We start from the raw sequence: 23,001 nt of genomic DNA, 5'->3' as shown, positions 1-23,001 counted from the left end.
CAAAGGCATTTTTGAGGGGCAAACTAAGGAAACAAGTTGCCCAAATTTTGGATCTGATTAATCCACTACCAGATAGCTTTCTCTTTTTTTGGCACAATCCTCAGTCTATTAGATGTTAGGTTCCAAGTAAAGCTGTGTAATATCTGAAGCTAGGATTCTCATGTATTTGTACTACATCCGACTAATAGTCAAGTTTAATAGGTTTACTATTATTTTACATATGTTCTAGGCATTTCCCAGACATTTTTGAAAGAAATGTTTAAATGTAACAGGGCTACTTGTCGAGGAAAACTACCAAAGTTAAGAAAAACAAAACAAAGTACCCATTAATACTGCCTATATATTTTATTTAAGTAGATCTCTCCTGAGTTGCTTTAAATGTCCAATGAATTTGTACCAAAATGAGAAGTAAAACAAATAGAATAAAAAAATTCCAAACAAACCAAAACAAAGTAACTAATTTTAGAAGTGATATATTGTTTTCATGCCTTGTTAGTAATGCAATGAATGTTTCTTGACATATTAGTATTCCAAAAATATTAACATATTCCAAGAAAAAGGGGAAATATTGTAGGTCATTTATCATGGCCCTCTTCAAAATACTCAGTAACATTCTAAATGCTTTAGGTAGTTATATGTGAAAGAATCATGCAATCGCTCTCCTTTTATGAGAAAAGCATTTTTATCCCACAGAATGAAGATTGTGAAATATTGCCATAGAGCCATGTGTTATTTATATGCAAAGAAGTATTATTTTTATTTATCTCTCAAAGGGAAAAAGTTAAATTACTTATCTAACAAAAAATAAAGCTCTATAAAAATGGGCTAATAATTTATATATACAAGACAAATATTTTGTGGTTAATTGGAAAAGTCATCTGAGTCTCTTATTACATGCTAAGGCTAAGTGGAAGTCATGATGAAAAAGTGAAGGGTTATCTATTTTTAAAGTGGATAGCAATCCAAATCAGTAGAAAAAACACAGGAGAGATAGGCTCTCAGCATTGCTCATCATTCTGTAAAATGCATATTTACTTCATTATCCCTCACTCCACCAGTCACTTTCTTCAGCATTACATATAAGATCAATAATTTAAACCTATATTATTTCTAAGATACACAGACAAGTATATTAATGTCTTAGGTATTGGCCAGTAGTAAGCTACTTTCTCATTATAAGCCTCTTTTAAACACAAGAAGAATTTTACAGAACTATGATGTTGCTAAATTAGATCAAGGTGAAGCCTTAATATACCTTTACAAAAGCACCTTTTGTGATTATTTGAAACAAAAAAAAGAATGGTAATTAACAAATATGCAGATTGGAAAATATCCACTAAGTTCTAGATATAGTTGCATTTAAAGTGTGTGCTGCATTTCAATAACAACAAAGAAAGGCAAGATTTCAAGTGGAAAATATAAGAGCAAGGACAACACATGTATCAATGCTTTGAATTTAGGAATGCAGAGGGTGACTGTTGCTGAAGGAGATGCCATATTCTTGCTCCAATTCAATGAAATATACAAATTACAGGCTTAGATGTGATAATTATTTAACCGATTTCATACACTGGGTACGAGATTGCTCTTTTGGTTTCACACAATCTACCATGCTCTAAAACTCTTACAGTGGTAGCATCTCAAAGAACTCCTCAGGCAAATCTTTCTTGTACAACAATGTCCTTGCCCTTAAGAATCATTGTCTGATACAACCCTTTTCAACAAACACAGAAAAAAAAAGATTCTCAAGGTGAATCTGATGAGTACAATCAAAGAAATACTTTAAGAAGTACTTGAGGAACTTGCTTTAATTGACATAAAATGATCTTAGTGGATTTCTGACTTTCAAGATAATCACTTAGGTGGTAATCCTGCATTTTAAAACTCACTTTTGAAATTCTAGTACGAAATTTACTGCATTGACATAATACTCTCCCAATCTTTCTTCCTTGAGGTCAAGCACAGCATCTTTACTGAAGAAAAATCTCACATAAGTAGTGTTTCCTTTTGTTCCTTTTGTATATAATTTTCACTTTTAATACAAATATAATAAAGATCTAATAGAGCTCAAAAAGACTCTCTAGAGGAAGAAAATGGAAACAAAAATAAATTAATCCATATATTATACGGGGAAGTGTCAAATGAAATGTTTTCCAAAGGTACACACATTTCTTAGACTCAGAATTATAAAAGTAAATTTTATCTGCTAGTTTTCACAAAGCATCTACAGCAATATGCTAAAACACTCCTATGAATTCTAAGGTAATAGCTAGTTGATGATTGTCAAATAAAAGGATACCCACTAAAATGTAACATTTGGAACACCATATATATTTCTCATTACAGGTAATTTTAGTACATTTGCTTATGGTCAGAAACTGTAGGTTTGGAGCTGTAACTTCTTAGTGACTGAAACTTCTGGTCCCTATGACATCTGGGCAAAAATCTACATAGGCCCATCTTTAAAAAGCAGAGAAAAAAGTATTAGTGATTAAGGTAATTTCTGGTTGCTATTTAGAAATTATGTTTGAAGGAGGGTTTTCAAAAAAGAAAGTAAACCCCAATTCTTCATTAGCCTATTAATTGGAATTGAATAAAAGTAAATCTACTAAATGCCATCCATAAAAACATAACAAAATGATACATAGGCAAGAACTACATGCTTTTTTATAAAATGGTGAAGAATTTTCAATGAGTATGATTATTGAGACCATTTTTCTAATTTGTGACTTACTTAGTCACACTTAGGGCAAAAGTTGTAACAGTTTTTGGAAAAGGTAAGTGAATTACATAGCACTCAAACTAGAACAGTTTGCTTTACAATTCCCATAAGCTAAGCACAGGCTAAAAGGTGAAATAATATGAGACTAAACAAAAGTAATACCTCTGAACAACAAGAATTACAAAAAATAAAGAAAAAATCAAACAGATTGAGTAATTTATAATAAAGATTAGTAACAAAATATATATGTGTATGTACATAAAGGTGAACTTCTACTCAACACACTTTGTTCTTTCTCTTTTTTTGAATTAAGAAAGATTCATTAAAAAGAATATATGTTGTGAAGGGCACAAGGGGTAAGATAGCAATGAGAGCGAGTTTGCTATCTGCCACACTTTGTTCTTTCTTGCTATTGATTTCTATTGCCTTTTTACATATTCATATGTATGCATGGAGCAAAAAAAATGAAATAAAATAAAACTGGGGATTTATTTATAAAAAAAAATAATTCACCAAAGACAAATGCAACCTCTCACAACAATGCTTGCTGGTACACTGATGTCAATGGGTTCCTAGAGCACCTACATCGTTTAAGAAGCCTACACTACAAGGGACCCACTCTCCAAATTATAATTCAATTTTTGAGGGTTACTCCCTTTTGAAACAAATGTCCCTGAATTCCTGTAAATTTTGCATGTTTCAAACATATAAGTAATTGAGAAATAAAAACACAAGGGTCAAAGGTAATATCAAAACGTTAATAAACATCTACAGGCAAAGTTGGTTTTGAGAATGCATTTGAGCCCAGAATGAGGCCTCCTGCCAAAGTGAAATCACTAGAAAATACAAACACTTATCACATGTATAAGAATCTCAGATCCCAAGGTCAGGATACTCCAAATGAAAAGACAAATAAATCTTAATCCAGGTAAGCATGCATAGATTCTTTTTTCAGTTTCACCAATAAGATAAATTACTCTGTCTTCCTTAGGATAAAAAGAATGAGGAGATTGCAAAGAAGGATAGAAGCTACCTTCTAATACTCTGATTCTATTGGAAATAGACACTACTTCATGGAAACATGGAGAAGGGAAAATTAACAATAGCAGAAATCCAGATTCTGCCAATTAATACTGTTGTGTGGAATCTAGACATAGTGACTGATGTCTTTACTACTTAAAGTATAATAAACAGACTATTGACAAAAAGATGTCAAATTTTGTAAAATACTTTTGAATTTGTTCTTGCTCCAGGACAACTTGAGGACATAGACCTATGGCAAACATGCCCAGGATGTCCTGAGAACATGTGCCCCCAGTAGTTGAATGGTAGCTTGGTTATATACAATTTATGAGGACAGAAGTTACAAAAAACAGTAAATCAATACATGTGAGATTTATCCTCATTCAGTCCAGGGAGGTGGGACATTTCCAATTGGGGATTCACAGGTTATAGAAGGATTCAAAGATTTTCTGAATGACCATTGGTTAACATTGTTATCTAAGGAAACTTGAAAGCAGTAAAGGAAATCGGCAGCTTGAGGAAAATAAGGGAGCACAGTTTCTCGATATTTAGATGACATTTTATGTTTTGTCAAAGGTAGACTTCAAAAAGAGCAGGTAATTTTTTTTTTAAAGATTCCAGAGTCCCCAAAAGACAGTTTTACAAGTTCATTCAATTTTTTGATTTTTTTCTTCTTTATCATAGCACTCATGAAGAGTAAATTACATTAAAAGTTTGGAATTTGTCAATGAAAAGGAAAAAACTATCAGTTGAGTAATTAAGACCAGCAGCATCAGCATCATATGGGAAGTTGCTAAAAATACAGAATATCGTGCCTGACCAGTATCTACTGAATCAAGATTTCAATTTTAGAAGATCCTCAATTTGAGAAACACTGTCTTAAATAAAAGCATTATTCTCAAAGTTTGCTGTGCATAATAATTACTTAGGGAGTTAAGAAACTCACAAACTGATATCAAGGTTTTACAACCACATAGTCCATAGTGTATTTCAGGGCCAATTCAGTACGTTATTTGAAATAGTTTTAGGCTACAGATACTGTAAAACATTTCAATAGTTTTTATCTCATGTAGAAAAAACCTCAAAATGAAACAAAAGGCTTGTGTCTAAAAGGCTGATTGCATAACTCTAGGAAGAAGTAAGGATGATAAGCAACAAAGGCAAATGGGTTGGTTTTGTGTGTGACAAAGGCTTGCTACAAGCAGACTATTTGAAGGACAGCAAGAAGAATTAGATATTGTTTCTCTGGTCAATTGCCTAGAGATGCATGTTAGATTATTCAGAATTAGGAGGATAAACTAGAAGCAGAAATGGTGTTTGCATATAAATCTGAAAAACTCAGAGACAGCTAGAAAACACAGTCAGTCCATTCCAGTTGCTATGACAAAATACTTTAGACTGGATCATTTATAAGTAATAAACATTTGTTCATCATAGTTGTGGAAGCTGAGAAGTCCAAGATCAAAGTACCAACAGATTCAGTGTTTTGTGAAAGCTTGCCTTCTGCTTCAAAGATGATGCATTGTTATTGTGTCCTCACATGGAAGAAGAGGAAACAGGATCACACAAGTCCTTTTATAAGAGTATTAATTCCATTCATGAGGGTGACGCCCTCATGACTTAATCACCTCTCAAAGTCCCAACTTGTGATATCATCACAATGGGGATTAGGTTTCAACATGAATTTTGGAGAGACACAAATATTCAAAGTACAGTAGTACTACAAATGTGTGTATTATTAAAGAAATTCTTCCTATTTTAATAGAGTTGCTTTAGTACATGGTGACCTTTTCATAGTTGAACTTTCTGTGGCCATCATGAGGAAACAATGCCAATAGCAGGCGGCATTACCTACAGCAATGACAAAGACGAGATAGTTCCATTTCTACTAAAGATTTTAAGGTTGTAAAATAACTAGAGAACTCATATTGGAGCAAGAGATGATTACATTTATAAAACAGGCATTGTGTCATTTTTAAAACTAGAATTCACTAGAATGTCAATAAATCAGTTGTGCCATTTGGGACAACAGAAACAGAAAAAATAAAGGAACTATTAAATATCATACTATGAACAGATGGATTTTATGCAAAATTATTTTTTTTTTAAATTGACAAATAGACCAGGAGTGGTGTCTAGCACTTGTAATTCTAGCACTCTTGGAGGCAGAGGCAGGAGAATTATTTGAAACCAGGAATTTGAGAGTAGTCTGGGAAACATAGCAAGACCTTTATCTCTATTTTTTTTTAATTAGCTGAGCATGTTAGAACTAGTCTGTAGTCTCAGCTACTGCGGAGGCTGAGGCAAGAGGATCAAGTGAGTTCAGGAGTTTGAGGTAACAGTGATTTATTACCATGCCAACTACACTCCAATCTTGAAGCCAGGAATTTGAGACTAACCTGGGCAACACATCAAGATCCTGTCTTAAAATTTTTGACAAAATAAGATTATATATATTTATATATTATTGTTTTGATATACATATAAGTTGTGAAATAACTAAATCAAGCTTTTTAACATACACATTATCTCACTTACTTTTTTGTGGTGAGAACACTTTAAATCTCTCAGAAATTTTTGAGTATACAATATCTTGTTATTAACTATGTTCACCATGATTTACAATGAATCTCTTGAATTCATTCCTCTGGGCTAATTAAAATCTTTGATACTTTGATTAACATCTCCACAATCCCACTACACCTCAATTGATGGAAACCACTATTTTACTCTGTTTCTATGAATTATTTTCTAATTGAAACAATCTGTGTCAGAATTGCAGTTTTTCTCCACCAAACTCTTTTTAGTTACTAAAAAATGATAGTCTAGCTTCTGTATTGGAGTTAGTCTGTACTTTTACCTCCACTACTCCATGATGACCTCCATCCTGGTCTCTCTAATGACAATGCAAATTTTAATGATTGGTGTAATATGGACTTAGCATGGCATTAAACCTGAAAAAAAATTCTTTTCTGTTTTAAAACTGACTTCTCATTTGTTTTGTCCTTTAAATTCTGCAACCACCTCTCCTTTACTCTTGGAGTAAATCCATTATTAATTCACTTGGAGAAGCAAAAGTGATTGACATACATTGAATTCACTGTATTGTCAACTCAATTTAAGTCATTTCCATGTTTTTTTGTACATTTTATTTGATGGCATCACTACTATCAGAGAAAATGGTTTTCTAGGTAGGATCATTCATCTTTCATCAAATAAAAAATTATTTCTGTTGAGCTGGAAGATACAGTACCAATCTCAAATGAGACTACCACTGTGTGGAGTACGACAAAGATCATAATCATGTCACCATCAGAAGTAGAAGTCCACAGACTTTGGTCCACCGTATTTTCTGTGGGTTCAGAGTCACCAAAGAGGACTCAACTAACAAGGCACTGGTTGGAACAAGGCTTTACTCACAGAAAGAGACACAGCAGAATCTCTGTCTGTAGCATACGCAGATCGCCTGTGGTCAGAGGGTCACTTGCAGGGGTGAACTGAATGCATTTTCCTTTTTGTCCAGCAATGAAGACCTATTTCCCTTCCCTGGAGATAAGGTGGAAAGAAGACAAGGGCCATATGACACAGACAAAGAATATAAGGAAGTTAACTGCATACTCAAACAGGGGAAGGGTTTCTGTTAATAAAGAAAAAGAATCTGGGGCCAAGCAACAGCTCAGCATCTGGCTTCAACATAGAGCAGCAGTCCCCAACATTTTTAGTATCAGGGACTGATTTCATGGAAAACAATTTTTCCACAGACAGGGTGGGGGTGGATCATCAGGCATTAGATTCTTATAAAAAGCACACAACCTGGATCCCTTCCGTGTGCATTTCACAATAGGGTTTGCGGTCCCGTGTGAATATAATGTCACTTCTGACCTTGCAATAGCAAGCCCCACTTGCCTGCCACTCGCCTCCTTCAATGCCTCTTGATTTCTAAAAGGCCACGGACCAGTACTGGATCATCCATGGCTGTCCCCGGCTGGGGGTCAGGGACCCTTGGCACAGAGGAATGTTCCAAGCTCAGGATACTGACTGAGTGATCACCGAAAGGGTGGTACGTTCTGTGATGGCTACTGCTTCCCCAACAATTTCTAATATATTAAGAATGAAATAGATACTAAAAAACTGGGGAACATTTTATCTTATAGGATCCTTAAAGGGATTGAGAATTGATATGTGATTCAGTAGACAAGATTTTAATCCCTGGTAGAAGAAAGCTATTAACCTTGCATAAACACTCCCAAACTTTATAAAGTAAGCTTTATTAAGTAATAGTTATCTAAACAGATAAATTCTCTTCTTTTTTTCTATTTAATTCCTAAAAGAGATAGAATACACCACTTCTAAGATGATATGCTCTTGTATAGTCTAAATAGAGTGATTTTAAGGAGAAGAACAACTTGCATTGCCACAGATGTTTGTAGAATGTTAAATGTTGCTAATTAATGAAGAGAATAAGACCAGTGCTGTGAACAAAAACAGAAAACAAGGCAAAACTCCCACTATTGCTTCACCATTCATTACCCCAGGACACCAACATCTCTTCCACAAGTTGTATTCCAGCATGGTAGAGGTAGTAATTAAAGGGTCCATATGTTAGCAATATGGAGACCCTGCTGAGCAACAGAGGAATGAATTCTACAGGTCAAATGATGAGTTTATTGTTGTGATGGTGAATGACTTCAAACTTTGGAATTTTCTGAACAGTTGAATTAGTGAAGTCATATATCTATCCATAAGAGCAAAGAAGCCACTGTATACCTCTCATATAAGTGCTAAAGAAATGTAGAGTAATTAATTGAAAGAAAATGACTGAGTTCATGCTTTCAGCAACCCTCTCTCCAGTACAATCTCAAATGTACATTTCTCTTCCTGATTTCGTACTCTCTTTCTGTTCTTTTGTATCCTGTTGCTTAAATAATCTCATTACCATTGTCATTTGATGCCAGAATAACACATATGTAAACCTAAACAGGAAAGAATCTTACTCAATTTCTTCATTCCATTTAGTCACATTGTTTTATTTTCTCTTTCTTAGGTTCAAAATCTGGGAAGATTTGTTTCATAAATTTTTATTTTTTCCTTCTCAACCACAGCAAATTCTTTTGTTTGTTTGTTTGTTTGTGAGTTAGAGTCTCACTCTGTCACCCAGACTGGAGTGCAGTGGCCGCTCCTGGCCACCGCAGCCTCGACATGCTGGGCTCCAGCGATCCTTTTGACTCAGCCTTCCAGTAGCTGGAACTACAGGCGAACACTACCACACCCGGCTAATTTTTAACTTATTGTAGAGATGAGGTCTCACCAAGTTGCCCAGGTGGGTCTCGAACCCACAGGCTCAGGCAATCCACTCACTTCGCCTCCCAAGGCACGGGATTACAGGCTGAACCACCGAGCCCGGTTTAGCAAATTCTTTTAATTAATTAATTTATTTTTAATTTTTTATTATTCCATATGGAACTTTCTCTCTTTACACTGCCTCTAAGATTCATTTAATATTTTGCATTTCTACATTTACCATGATAATGCTATCTTTCATGACTGGTGTAACACAGAAACCCTAAATCTGAGAGGGTTTGCGTGTAATGTTTAGCTATTCCAAAAAAGTCACCTGGAGGTCCAGCAGAGAAAGACTTTGGTTTATTAGAACTTACGGGAGGCACTGATGTAGCCAGTCAGTAAAGAATCCATGCCTCAGGTCAGTACAGCAAGCAGTTTTATAATCAAGCAAGTTAATTATTCAAATTGCTATATGGTGTTTACAATTACATTAAGAGTGACGCCTATATTTCTTTCAGTGTTGCTTGATCCCAACACTCCATGATTCATTACAGGGAACGTACATATTTATCAGTGATCAGCCTTGGCTAAAGGCTGCTCACTGAAGGAAGAGAAAGAAAGAAGTCAGGTATGGGGGAAAGAGTCTATGTCCGGACAATACCTCACAACTAGATTAACTCAAGTCTCTATCTTCCTCAGATAATATCACAACACTCTCCCTCTTCCTGATTTAAGAACCTATACTGATTCTATCTTGCCTATACTATCAAAAAGAAATTCCACAGATTGGTATTCAAGGAGTTCCTGTGCTGCCTCACTTACCTTTCTATTGTTTTAAAATTTCTTTGCCATTCAAAAAATTCTAATCTAAGTATATGAATTCCTTGACATTTCCACAGGTAGTTTAGGAGAACACTCACATTTACGTTTATTTTTATGGTTCTGTTGGTTTAGAATAACCTGCCTGCTAATCTACATCTTTTCTACTAAACTATCTCATCTTTATCAAGAATTATTTGCAATATACAAGGCCCTTTTTCAATGAAACTTTTATCAACCTCCAATCACTCCAAACATTCCTGTCCTCATGTTTCTACATCACTTAAGTGTGCGTTTAATAAATGGTGTTCTCCATATTTGTGAGGATTATGTTACAAATTCCAAGAAGAAATAAATATCTTCCATGGTGTATTGAGATATAGTAACCGAGAGAGATGATAAATAAAAATGAGATAAGTAATGCATATAATGCATACATACTCTTTCTTGAGGAGACAGTGTGGTGCAAAAGAAAGTAGATTGACTTTAGAACCAATTACACCCGAGTATGAATTCCAAGTATGCCTTTTAGGATTTGTGATCTTCAGCTGCAATCACAAGTCTATTTCTTCACTGGCACAATAAAATTAATCATGCTACCTAGCAGTGTAGTAAGAAATGAGAAACACAAACATGCACAGTTCCTAGCATATAGGTGAAGGTCATGAATGGTAACTAGAAGAATCCTTGTCACTTCTCTAACTTCAGATCCTCTTGTCTCTATTGCTAGATATTGTTGTCAGCTTCACATGCAACCTTCATGATTTCATTATTTTCTCATCCTGATTATCCTACTAAAAACTCTTCACTGGCTTTCTACAACACCTAAAACGAATTATTAACTCTGTATCATGGCTTGTAAGGCACTACGCAACCTGATTTTTGCCTTCAATCACATCATCTTGCCACTTTGCTCTTCAAGCTCTAGTTACAAAAGTCTTCTTTCAGTTTCAGTTACATGGGATACTTTTTCTCCGTTTAGGGCCTTTGCAGATACTGTTCCTTCTGGCTGTTGTGCTATCTTTTCTACTCCCCGCTAAACTTTGGATTGTGCACTGCTAGAGTCTCATCTTTTCTCTTCTCATAAATTCCCTCTTCAGAGAAATGTACCTTATTGGCTAAATTACAATGTGTCTCTATTATATATTTTATTTTTTCCCATATCAACCTAGCATTTTATTTCATGCTACTTTAATTTACAGCAATATATTTTTATTTGTTTGTTTTCTATCTTGTCTCTCCCTAGTAGACTATCAACTCTATGAAAGCAGAGGGTGTATGTGTTTTGTTTACCAACAGCCAAGCAGTATCTGGTTAATGGTAGTTGTTCAAGGTTTTATATTTTGGTTTTCACTTTTATTCATCCTCTTCCATACTTTGAGAAACAGAGTATATCAAAGGGCATCTTTGTCCTCTGTCATTCATGTAGTTTCTGCCAACTGGGAGCACCATCAAGAGATTAGAAAGGAGGAGAGTGGGTCAGGTCATTTATTACCTGAACTACTTCTTGCAAGGTCACTGCAAAATGGCTACGTTCTTCATGCGGTGATCAAAGCTCCAATTAAATGACCTTTTACATACCTCTCCTCTCTCTCTCTATCTCTCTCTCTCAGTTGTTTTAAAGACTCCCTCGCATGGCCTTTATACCTGGAGAGGGGGAGGTAGGTAACTCTTGATTACCAGCTGCTATATAGTTCACTATTTATTGTGGTTTTCCTAAAGTCTGCTCATACCTTTGTAAACAAATTACCCAGTTGTAAGTGCCATTCTCTCCTGACAGAACCCTAAATGATATAGTATGTGTCTATATTAGCTTCTTACTGTTCCTATAACATATCACTATAAACTCAGTGACTTAGTGACTTAAAACAGCACAAATATATTATCTTACAGTTCTAGAGGTCAGAAACACAAAATGAGTCTCACTGGTATAATATCAGGGTGTTGACATTGGCTGAGTTTCTTTTGAACCGCCATAAAGGAGCGCATTCTTTTGCCTTTTTCAGCTTCTAGAGACCATCTGCATTCCTTGGCTCAAGGTTCCTTCAAAGCACATCATTCTTGTTATGGCCTCCCAGGTTTTTGTGCAAGTTACCCAGAAAAGCTGAGACTGAGACTGCAGTTGTTACAGTAGAGAAAGAGTTTAACAATCACAAAGCAGCTAAGCAAGGAATACAATAGATATTTTTCAAACTTGCCTTCCCAAGAATTCAGAGAATAGGGTTTTTAAAGGCAATTTTGGGGGCAGGGGCCTAGGGAATTGGAAATGCTAATTTATTGGGAATGATATCAGAAGTACTGATATTTTCTTCATGTACCTAGTGAGCTTTTAGGTGGGGTTCATGGGGCTCTTGTCTAGTTGGTGTGAGAAGGTCTACCAGAATGCAGAGTCTAAAAAATATCTTAAACAGTCTTAGACTAATATTATTGTATAAGCACCACTCACTAACTGATTGCACCACTGGAACTTCAGATTTATGTTATCTGCAGAATAAACTGGGGAAGTTCCAAATCTTGTAAAGAATGGATGCGCGAGAAGGAATCCCTAGTCAAGGGAATCCCTAATCAAAGATACTCATGCCCTTCAGCAGATTCAATTTCTAGATAATGTCAAGGAGGTCAGCATGACCTATATAGCTCTTCATTCTTCAAGAGAAAAACAAGCTTGATAATCTTTCAGGTAGCCCCAGGGGCAAGGATATGCATGGAGGGAGAAAAGGTCAAAGAGAATCTCAGGTTTCAGCTATGCTTGTATCCTAACAGAATACAGGCTCCTATCATAATTCTAACCTTGTGGACTTTAAAAAATTTTATATAGATAGCTTCATTCCAACCTGCTTTCCATTACCATATCTCCTTTTTCTGACCCTGATCCTCCTGGTTTCCTTTTATAAGGATGCTATGATTGCATTGAGAGCACCCATGTAATCCAGGATAATTGACTTGATCACATCGTCAAAGATCCTTGTACCATCTAAGGTCACATTTACAGGTTCTGTAAATATCATGAACATCTTTGGAAGAGGAACATTATTCAGCTTACCATAGTGGCTAATAATTATTTACAGAATGGATAAATATAACTGTCAGACTAACCTTCTCAAATAACCCTTAACTCCTTTTCTAGACTATTTATTGTACACTTACTGTTTTTAAGACACTATGCAAATATAATTATATAGTCTCTTTTAATCCTCAAAACAAGCCTATGTGGTAGATATTATTAATTTCATTTTTTTAGATGAGAAAACTGAGAATATAAGAGTTAAGTAGCTAGCCTAATGTTGCAAATTTAGTAAACAGCAATACCGGAATTCAAACTCTGGTTTCTATGATTAAAATGCCCATCATTAATCTGTTTGATTCACTGGGTCCATGGTGAACAACTCTAATGCCTCTTCTACATGAGAAATCTCAAAATATCTCACCACAAATATTGTGTTCCTCCTGAGTATTCACTTCTTTAGGACAAATAGCTCTTGTTCCAGCAGCTACTTATTTTAAAAAATTTTATTGTAAATTGAAAGATTTAAGTTGTATGTATTTATGGGGTAAAAGGTGATGTTACGGTTTATTAATAAATTAGGAATATTGAATCAAACTAGCATGTCTATCACCTCAAATACCTATTATTTCCAGAGGTGAGAACATTAGAAATTTGCTTCTTGTTCAGGCGCAGGGGCTGAAGTCTGTAATCCCAGCACTTTGGGAGGCCGAGGTGAGAGGATTGCCTAGACCAGTGGGTTCGAGGCCAGCCTGGGCAACGTGGTGAGACCTCATCTCTACAATAACATTTAAAAAAAATTAGCATAGCGTGGTAGCACACACATGGAGTTCCGGCAACTTGGAAGGCTGAGGTGGAAGGATCACCGGAGCACAGCAGATCGATGCTGGTGTGGCCATGAATGTGCCACTGCACTCCAGCCTGTGCAAAAGAGTGAGACTGCAACACACACACACACACACACACACACACACACACACACACACACACACACACAAATTTGCTTCCTTTTTAAACATAAATTTATGTCCTTGCAATATCTCTTTCACTGTTTCCCCTTTTCTAATCCAAACCCCATTCATTCATCAAGTCCCAGCAACTATTCATTTTAAAAAATAAAATAGTTTGTTTTTATTACTGTCTGCATTAATCCCTTCCTACGCTCACATTTATAGAAGATGTTTTTTAGCGTGAAAAAAAAATCCATCATGAAGTTAAGTTTCCAACTGCAAGAGATGGGTCGTTCTTTCTGACAATGCTCAGGACACAAGATGAATAACTTAGCACCCCAAGTAAAAGTACAGTCACAAAGCCAAAGCAGATTGACATAATAAACTTATACAAATGTCCTGAATATTAGGTTATTTTATATATTAATTCACTGGAATTGCCTACCTTTTTTTGATCCAATAAAAATAATTTAGTTCTAATCAGAATCTATTGAAAACTTAACTAGTTGTGTGTAAAGAATGCAAGATCCGGTCATAAATAGCTTCTAGGTACTCAGCAATGTCCACAGCTTACCATGCTGACCTAGTAATTATAGTTGCCTGAGGGAAATCTTACAATAAATTGCATGTAAAAATAATTCTATTATGCTTCATGAACTAAACTTAGTCACTCTGTAATATATTGCATTGGACTACCTTAACAACCTGTAAACTGCAAAGTACTAGAAGCCTATAATGTAACATGACCATTGCAAAAGAATTGTCAAAATTAATTTTAAAATTTTAAACTACTTTATATACTGTTGCTAATTTCTTGTTATAGTTAATTTTAAGTTTACTGTACCAATAACCTACAATTAATAAAATCCACAAATTTATTACTAATAATTAAATAAATCTAGAATTTATAACAACAAATAATAGAAGAAACGTACTCAATTCTAAGTCATTATGTCAGATCAAATATCTTAAAAATCAAGTTTTTGAAAATATCATATGTCACTGTATTCAGTTAGAAAAATTCCTTTCATGTTTGCTATGATTTGAATGTTTTCTTCAAAACTTTGTTGAAATTGAATTGCCATTGTGACAGTATAAACAAGTACTACCTTCAAGAGGTGATTCGGTATCTGTTGGCTGCTCATATGTCTTCTGAGAAGTATCTATTAATATCTTTTGCCCACTTTTTAATAGAGTTGTTTGTTATTTTTCCTTTTTGCATGTTTGAGCTCCTTGTAGATCCTGGAGGTTAGGTCATTGTCAGATTTACAGTTGGCAAATATTTTTTCCCATTCTGTGGGCTGTCTTCCTGCTCTCTTGATGGTTTCTTTTGCTTTGCAGAAGCTTTGCAGTTTGATGAGGTCACACTTGTCAATCTTATTTTTATGGCATTGACTTTTAGAGAGTTGATCAGGAATAGATTGCCAATTACAATTTCCAAAGGGTACTTCCTACATTTTCTTAGGATTCTTATAGCTTGAAGTTTTACATTTAGGTATTTTATCCATTTAGAGCTGATTTTTGTATATGGTGATTGGTAGGAGTCCTGTTTCAATCACCTGAATGTGGTCAGCCAGTTTTCCCAGAACCATTTACTGAATGTTTTCCTCTTTCCAGTGGTTGTAGGTGAAGGCTTTGTCAAAGATGAGTTGTTTGAGAAATAGAAGTTTTGTTTCCAGAGTCCCTATCCTGTTCCATTGTTCTATATCCTTGTTATTGTACATAAAAAAATGCTCAGCCTAACAAATTATCAAAGAAAAGCAAATCAAAACTACACTGAGATACCACTTAACTCCTGTCAGGATGGCCATCATCAATAGCACAAAAAACAATAGATGCTGGAGAAGATGAGGAGGAGGGAAGCGAGCATCTCTACACTGTTGGTGGGAGTGTAAACTAGTACAACCTCTTTGGACAACAGTGCAGCAATTTCTAAAAGTTCTAAAAATCAACCCTCCATACAACCTAGCGATCCCCCTTTTGGGAATATACCCAGGGGAACTCTGTGAAGAAAGGCACCTGTACATGGATTTATTGCAGCATTATTCACAATAGCAAAAGCATGGAACCAACCATTATGCCCACTGAAAGTGAACTGGATGAAAAAATGTGGTACTGGAATATTATACAGCCATAAAGAAAAACAGAATTATGGACTTCACAACAACTGGCATGGATTTCGAGTCTATAATATTTGATGATCTAACACAGAAACAAAGACGTGAGTACTACATGTACTCACTCATAAGCAGAACCTGAACATTTATCATAATAGTATAAGGGATTGGCAGTAGTAGGACACTGCCAGGGGGGACACATAACATTAATAAAGGTATCCAAAGTTTACCTTCCTGATGCCCACTTATGTACCTAAACTTGAATTGTAGCCCACATCTTTCAAATAAAAATAGTCATTACATTTTAAAAAGAGGAAATTTGGTCATGAAGGCTCTGCCCTCATGAATGGATTAAGGTCATTATCACAGGAGTGGGTTAGTTATTCAGTTAGTTAGTTTCTATTTTAAAAGGGTAGTTTTGACATGATTTCCTCTCTCTGTCTCCTGAGCATACTGCCTTGCCATGTGATGCCTTCCTCTATGTTATGATGTAGCAAGAAGGACCTCAGTAGATGAAGACTTTGATCTTGAACTTCTCAAATTCCAGAGCCATGAGTCAAATAAATTTCTGTTCAGTATAAATTACTCAGTAATATTATGCAATAGAAGCAACAAATGGACTAAGACACTTATTACACACCAAAGTTTTGGTATTTTTCCTTTTCAACTATCAACTCAAAATATCTTGGTCAAAAAATACTCCTAATGTAAAACAGAATTTTTAAAACACCATTTTCTCCTATGCTTTAGCAGTAATGGAACTGGATCTCTACTCTTCTAGCTCTGAGAAGATTCAGAACAGTCCACAGAGTGCTCCCCATATTAGCTTTCTCCTCCTAAGGAAATGAAGATACAGATAAGCTGAGGTTAGGAAATTTTACACACACACACACACACACACACACACATACATGCACACACACACAAACACACTCGGATATGTTTGATACACTCATATATGACAGATAAATATAGAGACATAAATATAAACTAAATTTAAACCAATATGCTTCCATAGTTTCTTCAGTGAGATATTTCTAACTAGATAATTAAACATTTTTGTTTTTTATTATAAAAATATGTGCAATTTGGAAAATTATTAAGACATAGAGAGACATAAAACAAATTTTTAGCTTCATCAGTTAACTAACATTCACAAACAATTGTATTTTTACTATTGTCATATTTACTTATTTTATTTGTATACAGTTAAAAACCAGAAGCAACAAATTAAATTCAAATTATATTTTGCATTTTAACATGTTTTTTATTTAATCATTTAACAGTACATAATGGGCATTTTTTGAAAGACGTTTTGGCAGGATGATACAGAGGGAAAAGGGTTAAAATTGTATTGAAGATTTGGTACTAAAGTTGGCTAAATCATAAGCAACTCCTTAAAGTTTAGAATGCTTTCTTACAATGGCAATATCTGGATTGTAACCATTTTTCTTTCTTTTAAAAATATTCATTACAATACACAGGAATATATAAATACAATTATTCTTTTCACATAAAAATAGTCTGTAAATAGAGATCTCATCTGAAGGAAAATGGAAGTAGTATCTCAGGACTCTTCTTTCTCTAATATACCCAGTGTTGACAATCAGTTGGCATAAGTCACAATGATACAAAACATAATATTGTCAAAATAAGTTGACTTAACCTTACCTTATTTTTGGCAAAGTTAGGTTTATAGTTTTATTTTCTGTGTAGTTTTACCAACAATATTGTCTGATAGCCTAATACGTTTCAGCTCTTATTGTCATTTCACTTCCAGGCAAAAAAACAATCAGGAGAAATATATTATTGTAAAAGTATTTAATAATGCATACGTTTTTCTGAGGAATTCTTAATTATTTGAAGTCTAAACACTCTTTTTGCAGCACCTATTGTGTTATTTCTTGTAGACTTGATCTTCTAACTTACCCAGATCCTCACTTGTTCTCATTTGTCAGTAGCTTTCCAAAAAGATTCACATGGTTCTTCAACATGACTTTCATAAAATTCTGCATCTTTTGCAAGATTTGCAACCTCACTGTGCAATCAATTTTCATTATATTTTCACTGTATTATCAGATGTTTTTAGTACCCTACATATAGCAGGAGACTCATAAAGTAGTCAACAGTTATACCAAACCTTTGTTAGCCAAGAATTTGTTGTAGATTGGAGGCCTATATAAAATAAGATTCACATAGATACTATCCAAGTTGATTTTATAATTGAACTACTACAAAAAATTATATTATAAAATCACTTTTAATATTAAGGATATCTAATTTGTTGCATATCTAATTTGTTCCACACTTACAAACAATGAATAATGAGTGTAAAAGATCACATTTTTTTTCAAACGAAACTGAAGGCCTAAAGTCTAAACCAAGAATGAAATACCCTAATGAAAATAATTTTTTTTTCAAAATGTGGTCAAATTATATTTCTAATAAGAGTATTGCATATGCTTAAAATGTTTGCAGTTTACTTATTTTAAAATAAAATATATCACTATTTTATTCTCAGAAGTTACATAAATCTATGCAATCGTTAATTAATAACCCTAAGAGAATGCATACAATTGCCTTGATTTCACTAATAAAGGAATGGATAAAGCAATAAAAGGAATTTATCGATGTCTGACATCTTGCAAATGGTTTAATCCTGCAGTTGAGAAAAACTCACAGATGACCACAAGAAAAGTACACCAGAGAAGACAAATGTTTCACCGTTAAATCAAGAATCTCAAGCAAGTCATAGTAATACTAGCAAAATCAGAGTAGCAATTAGTGTTCAATTTGGAAAGCTGCTAAAGAAGCAAAATTTAGAGCTCTGCATTTATTACATTGTCTTTGTGCCTCATCAGGCTTATTTCGCCTCTAAATTTCTATAAATAAGATTTATTGCTAAGTTTAAACTTTAAAAAATCCACTTTCCTTCCTTTAGCTTTATTCTTTAGCTATTGACAGTATCTGAGCATTGCTCATATGAACTTTAAGAGGTAGTTTAGTATGGCTATTCATTTGACAGTAGAGTAAGCAGAAGTTAATTACAATTCAAGTCACAGATATATGCGAGCAAGTCCTGCCTTCATATAACCTACTGTGATGGTCAATTGACTGAGTCCCAGGTTGTCCAGATAGTTAAATATTATTTTGAGTGTTGCTTTGAGAGTGTTTAGGATGAGATTAACATTTAAATCAGTGAATTTTGCACAAAAAAGATTGTTTTTCATAATTTGAGTGGGCTTTATCCAATCAGTTGACATCCTGAAGAGAAAAAAAAAGACCAGCCTCTCCAGAACAAGATAAAATTCTCCAGCAGATTACCTTTGGACTTCTCTATCTGTAAATATAGATTTTAAAAATATCTATAGCAGATATTTTTGAACTGGAACTGGAACACTGACTCTCTTGAATCTACAGTCTTTTGATCTTTGGGTTTAAATTGCAGCATTGGCTCTCTTGGGTTTCCCATCTGTTGGCCCACCCTGTGTATTATATACTTGCCCATTTCTATAATTATGTGAACCAACTTCTTATAATAAATCTTTCTATATTTTTTCTGGTGTGAATGCTTGTTTCCTCCAAAACTCGTATTGAACCTTAATCTCCAATGTGGCAGTATTAAAAGGTAGGGAATTTAAGAGGTGATTTTTTCATGAGGGCTCTGTCTTCATGAATGATTCAATCATTCTACGGTTTAATGGATTAATGGGTTATTATGGGAGTGGGACTGTTGGCTTTATAAGCAGAGGAACAGAAATCTCAGTTATCACATTCAGCCCCATTGTCATGTGATGTCCTGTGCTGCCATAGGACTCTACAGTGTCTTCTAGTAAAAAGATCCTCATCAGATGTAATCCCTTGACATTAGACTTCTCAGCCTCCATATCTGTAAGAGTAAAAAGATAAAGTACTTTTTAAATAAAATTGCCCAATTTCAGGTATTTTGTTGCAATCAGCAGAAAATGGACAAAGGCAGAAAATTTATACTGAGAAATGGAGTGTTGATAATGACAAATAGTTGAAAACATGGAAGCAGATTTGGAACTGGGTAATGGGCAGAAGCTGGAAGAATTACAGAAGCAAACTAGAGGAAGCATAGACATGGCAAGGGTATAGAAGATAAAAAGACTAAGGGAAATTTGAAACTCCTGAGAGATTAATTAAATGGTCATGACCAGAATGCTGATAGAAATATGGACAGTAAAGGCCATCTAACAAAATTTCAGATAGTCTGGGGGGAAAGTTATTGAAAACTAGGGTAAAGGTGTCCATTTTATAAATTACCAGATAACTTGGCTGCATTGTATCCATACCTTCAGGTTTTATGGAATGCAAAACTTAAGAGCAATGAATCAGGATATCCACAAAAGAGATGGCTAAGGAGCAAAGCATTTAGGCTGCTATAGCATTACTTTTAATTTCTTATATTAATGTACAAGAAGGACACAATTAATTCATTCATTCATTTTAAAAATTTATTTCAAAGATGTGGGATACAATTCAGTGTTAAGTATATAAAAGGTTATTGTATAAGTAAAGTGTGGGTCTCACTTTGGACCCTATGTCTCCTAGTTTGAGATCAGGTGCCCTTATTGATGAAGTGTGATTCCCCACTCCCTCTCCTGGCAGTTTCCCTCTACTGCCATTCTCATTCTTATAGTATGACAATACTTGTTCAGTGACTGCTTATGAGTGAGAACATGTACTCAGTTCTTTGTTTTTGTGATAGATCACTGAGTATTACAGACTCTAAATCCATCCAAGTTGATGAGAACTTCATTTTGTCCTTCGTTATGACTGTGTAATATTCCATTGTGTATATGTACCATATTTTTGTAATCCAGTCTACTTTTGATGGGCAGCATGGTTGGTTCCATGTTTTTGCTATTGTGAATGGTGCTACAATAAACGTGTGCACAGGTATTCATTTTGTAGATGATTTGAGTTCCTTCAAGTATATTCCCAGAAGAAGGATTGCTGGGTCATATGGGAGGTCAACTTTTAGATCTTTTAGGAATTACCACACTATTTTCCACAGCGTTTGTACTAGTTGACACTCCTACCAACAGTGTAGAGGTGTTCCCTTTTCCCGCATCCTCCTCTGACTCTGTTGTTTTTTCAGTTTTTGAAGATGGCCATCTTGACTGGATTTAAAATAATATCTCAGTCTAGTTTTAATTTGCCCTTCTTTGGAGATTAGTGAAGGTGAGCATTTTTTCATGTATCTGTTGGCTACTCATATGTCTTCTTTTGAGAAGTATCTATTAATATATTTTGCCCACTTTTTAATAGGGCTGTTTTTTGTTTTTGTTTTTTTTTGGCATGTTTGAGTTCTTTGTAGGTCCTAGATGTTAGGTCTTTGTCAGATAAACAGTTGACAATTTTTTTTATGGTCTGTGGGCTGTCTTCCCACTCTCTTGGTTTCTTTGGCTTTGCAGAAGATTTTCAATTTGATAAGGTACCACTAGTATATCTTATCTATGTCATGGGCATTTGGGGTTTTGATCAGGAATTAGTTGCCAGTTACAATTTCCATAAGTGGGTATGCAGCATTTTCTAAGGTTCTTATAGTTTGAGGTTTTATGTTTAGGTCATTGATCTATTTATAATTTATTTTTGTGGAAACAAACTTGATAACATAAATGAAATAGAGGACTTTCTGACATCATACAACCTCCCCGGGTTGAAACAAGAAGACGTTGAGACATTAAATGGACCAAAAACAACCCAGGAAATTGACTCTGTCATATGATAACTACCTACAAAAAAAAAATAGTCCTGGACCAGATGGCTTTCCAGTAGAATTCTACAAAATGTACAAGGAGGAGCTGATACCAATCCTATTGAAAGTATTCCAGACAATTGAGAAGGATAGAATTCTCCCCAAATCATTTTATGAAGCTAACATAACACTGATACCCAAACCGCATAAAGATCCAACAAAAAAAGAAAACTAGAGGCCAATATCTCTTATGAACATAGATGCAAAAATCCTCAAAAAGATTCTAGCAAATCAGATTCTAAAACACATCTCAAAAATCACCCACTATGACCAAGTAGGCTTCATCCCCAGGATGCAGGACTGATTCAACATTTGCATGACCATAAAGGTAATTAAATGCATCAACAGATGAAAAAACAAGAACCATATGATTATATCATTAGATGAAGAAAGCTTTTGATGAAATCCAGCATCCTTCCTGACAAAAACCCTCAAACACCTGGGTGTAGAAGGAACATACCTCAAAATAATAAGTGCCACTTATGATAAACCCACAGCTAACATATTGCTACATGGACAGAAAGTGGAAACATTTTCCCTGAAAACCAAAACAAGACAAGGCTGCCCACTCTCACCCCTCTTGTTCAACATTGTGTTGAAGTCCTAGCTCAGGCAATTAGACAAGAGAAGGAAATCAGGGGTACTCAAATAGAAAAAGAGGAAGTCAATTTATCCCTCTTTGCTGATGATATAATCCTATACCTTGAAAATCCAAGAAAATCTGTCAAAAACCTGCTTGTACTGATAAAGGACTTTGACAAAGTCTCAGGGAATAAAATAAATGTGCAAAAGATAGTTGCGTTCCTATACACCAACAACATGCAGGCAGAGAACCAAATTAAAAGTACAATCCCATTCACTATAGCAACAACAACAAAAAATTGAAATACCTTGGCATCTTCCTAACCATAGAAGTGAAAGACCTTTACAACAAGAACTAAAAAGCACTGCTTAAAGAAATCCAAAAAGACACAGTCAAATAGAAAAATATTCCATGTTCATGAATAGGAAGAAACAACATTGTTAAGATGTCCATCCTACCAAAGGCAATCTATAGATTCAACACAATACCCATTAAGTTACCAACATCATTCTTCTCAGGCCTGGATATGGCAGTACAGAAATTCATATGGAAACATAAACGACCATGAATAGCCAAAACAATTCTTAGCAAAATAAACAAAGCAGGAGGTATCACACTTCCAGACTTCAAACTTTACTATAAGGCTACAGTAATCAAAGCAGCCTGGGATTGGTACAAGAACAGGCATATAAACCAATGGAGCAGGATAGAAATT

Source organism: Carlito syrichta, unplaced genomic scaffold (assembly GCF_000164805.1).
Source record: "Carlito syrichta isolate Samal-C Ts95f unplaced genomic scaffold, Tarsius_syrichta-2.0.1 Scaffold305186, whole genome shotgun sequence".
Lineage (NCBI taxonomy): Eukaryota > Metazoa > Chordata > Mammalia > Primates > Tarsiidae > Carlito > Carlito syrichta.
This window is presented reverse-complemented; position numbering follows the sequence as displayed.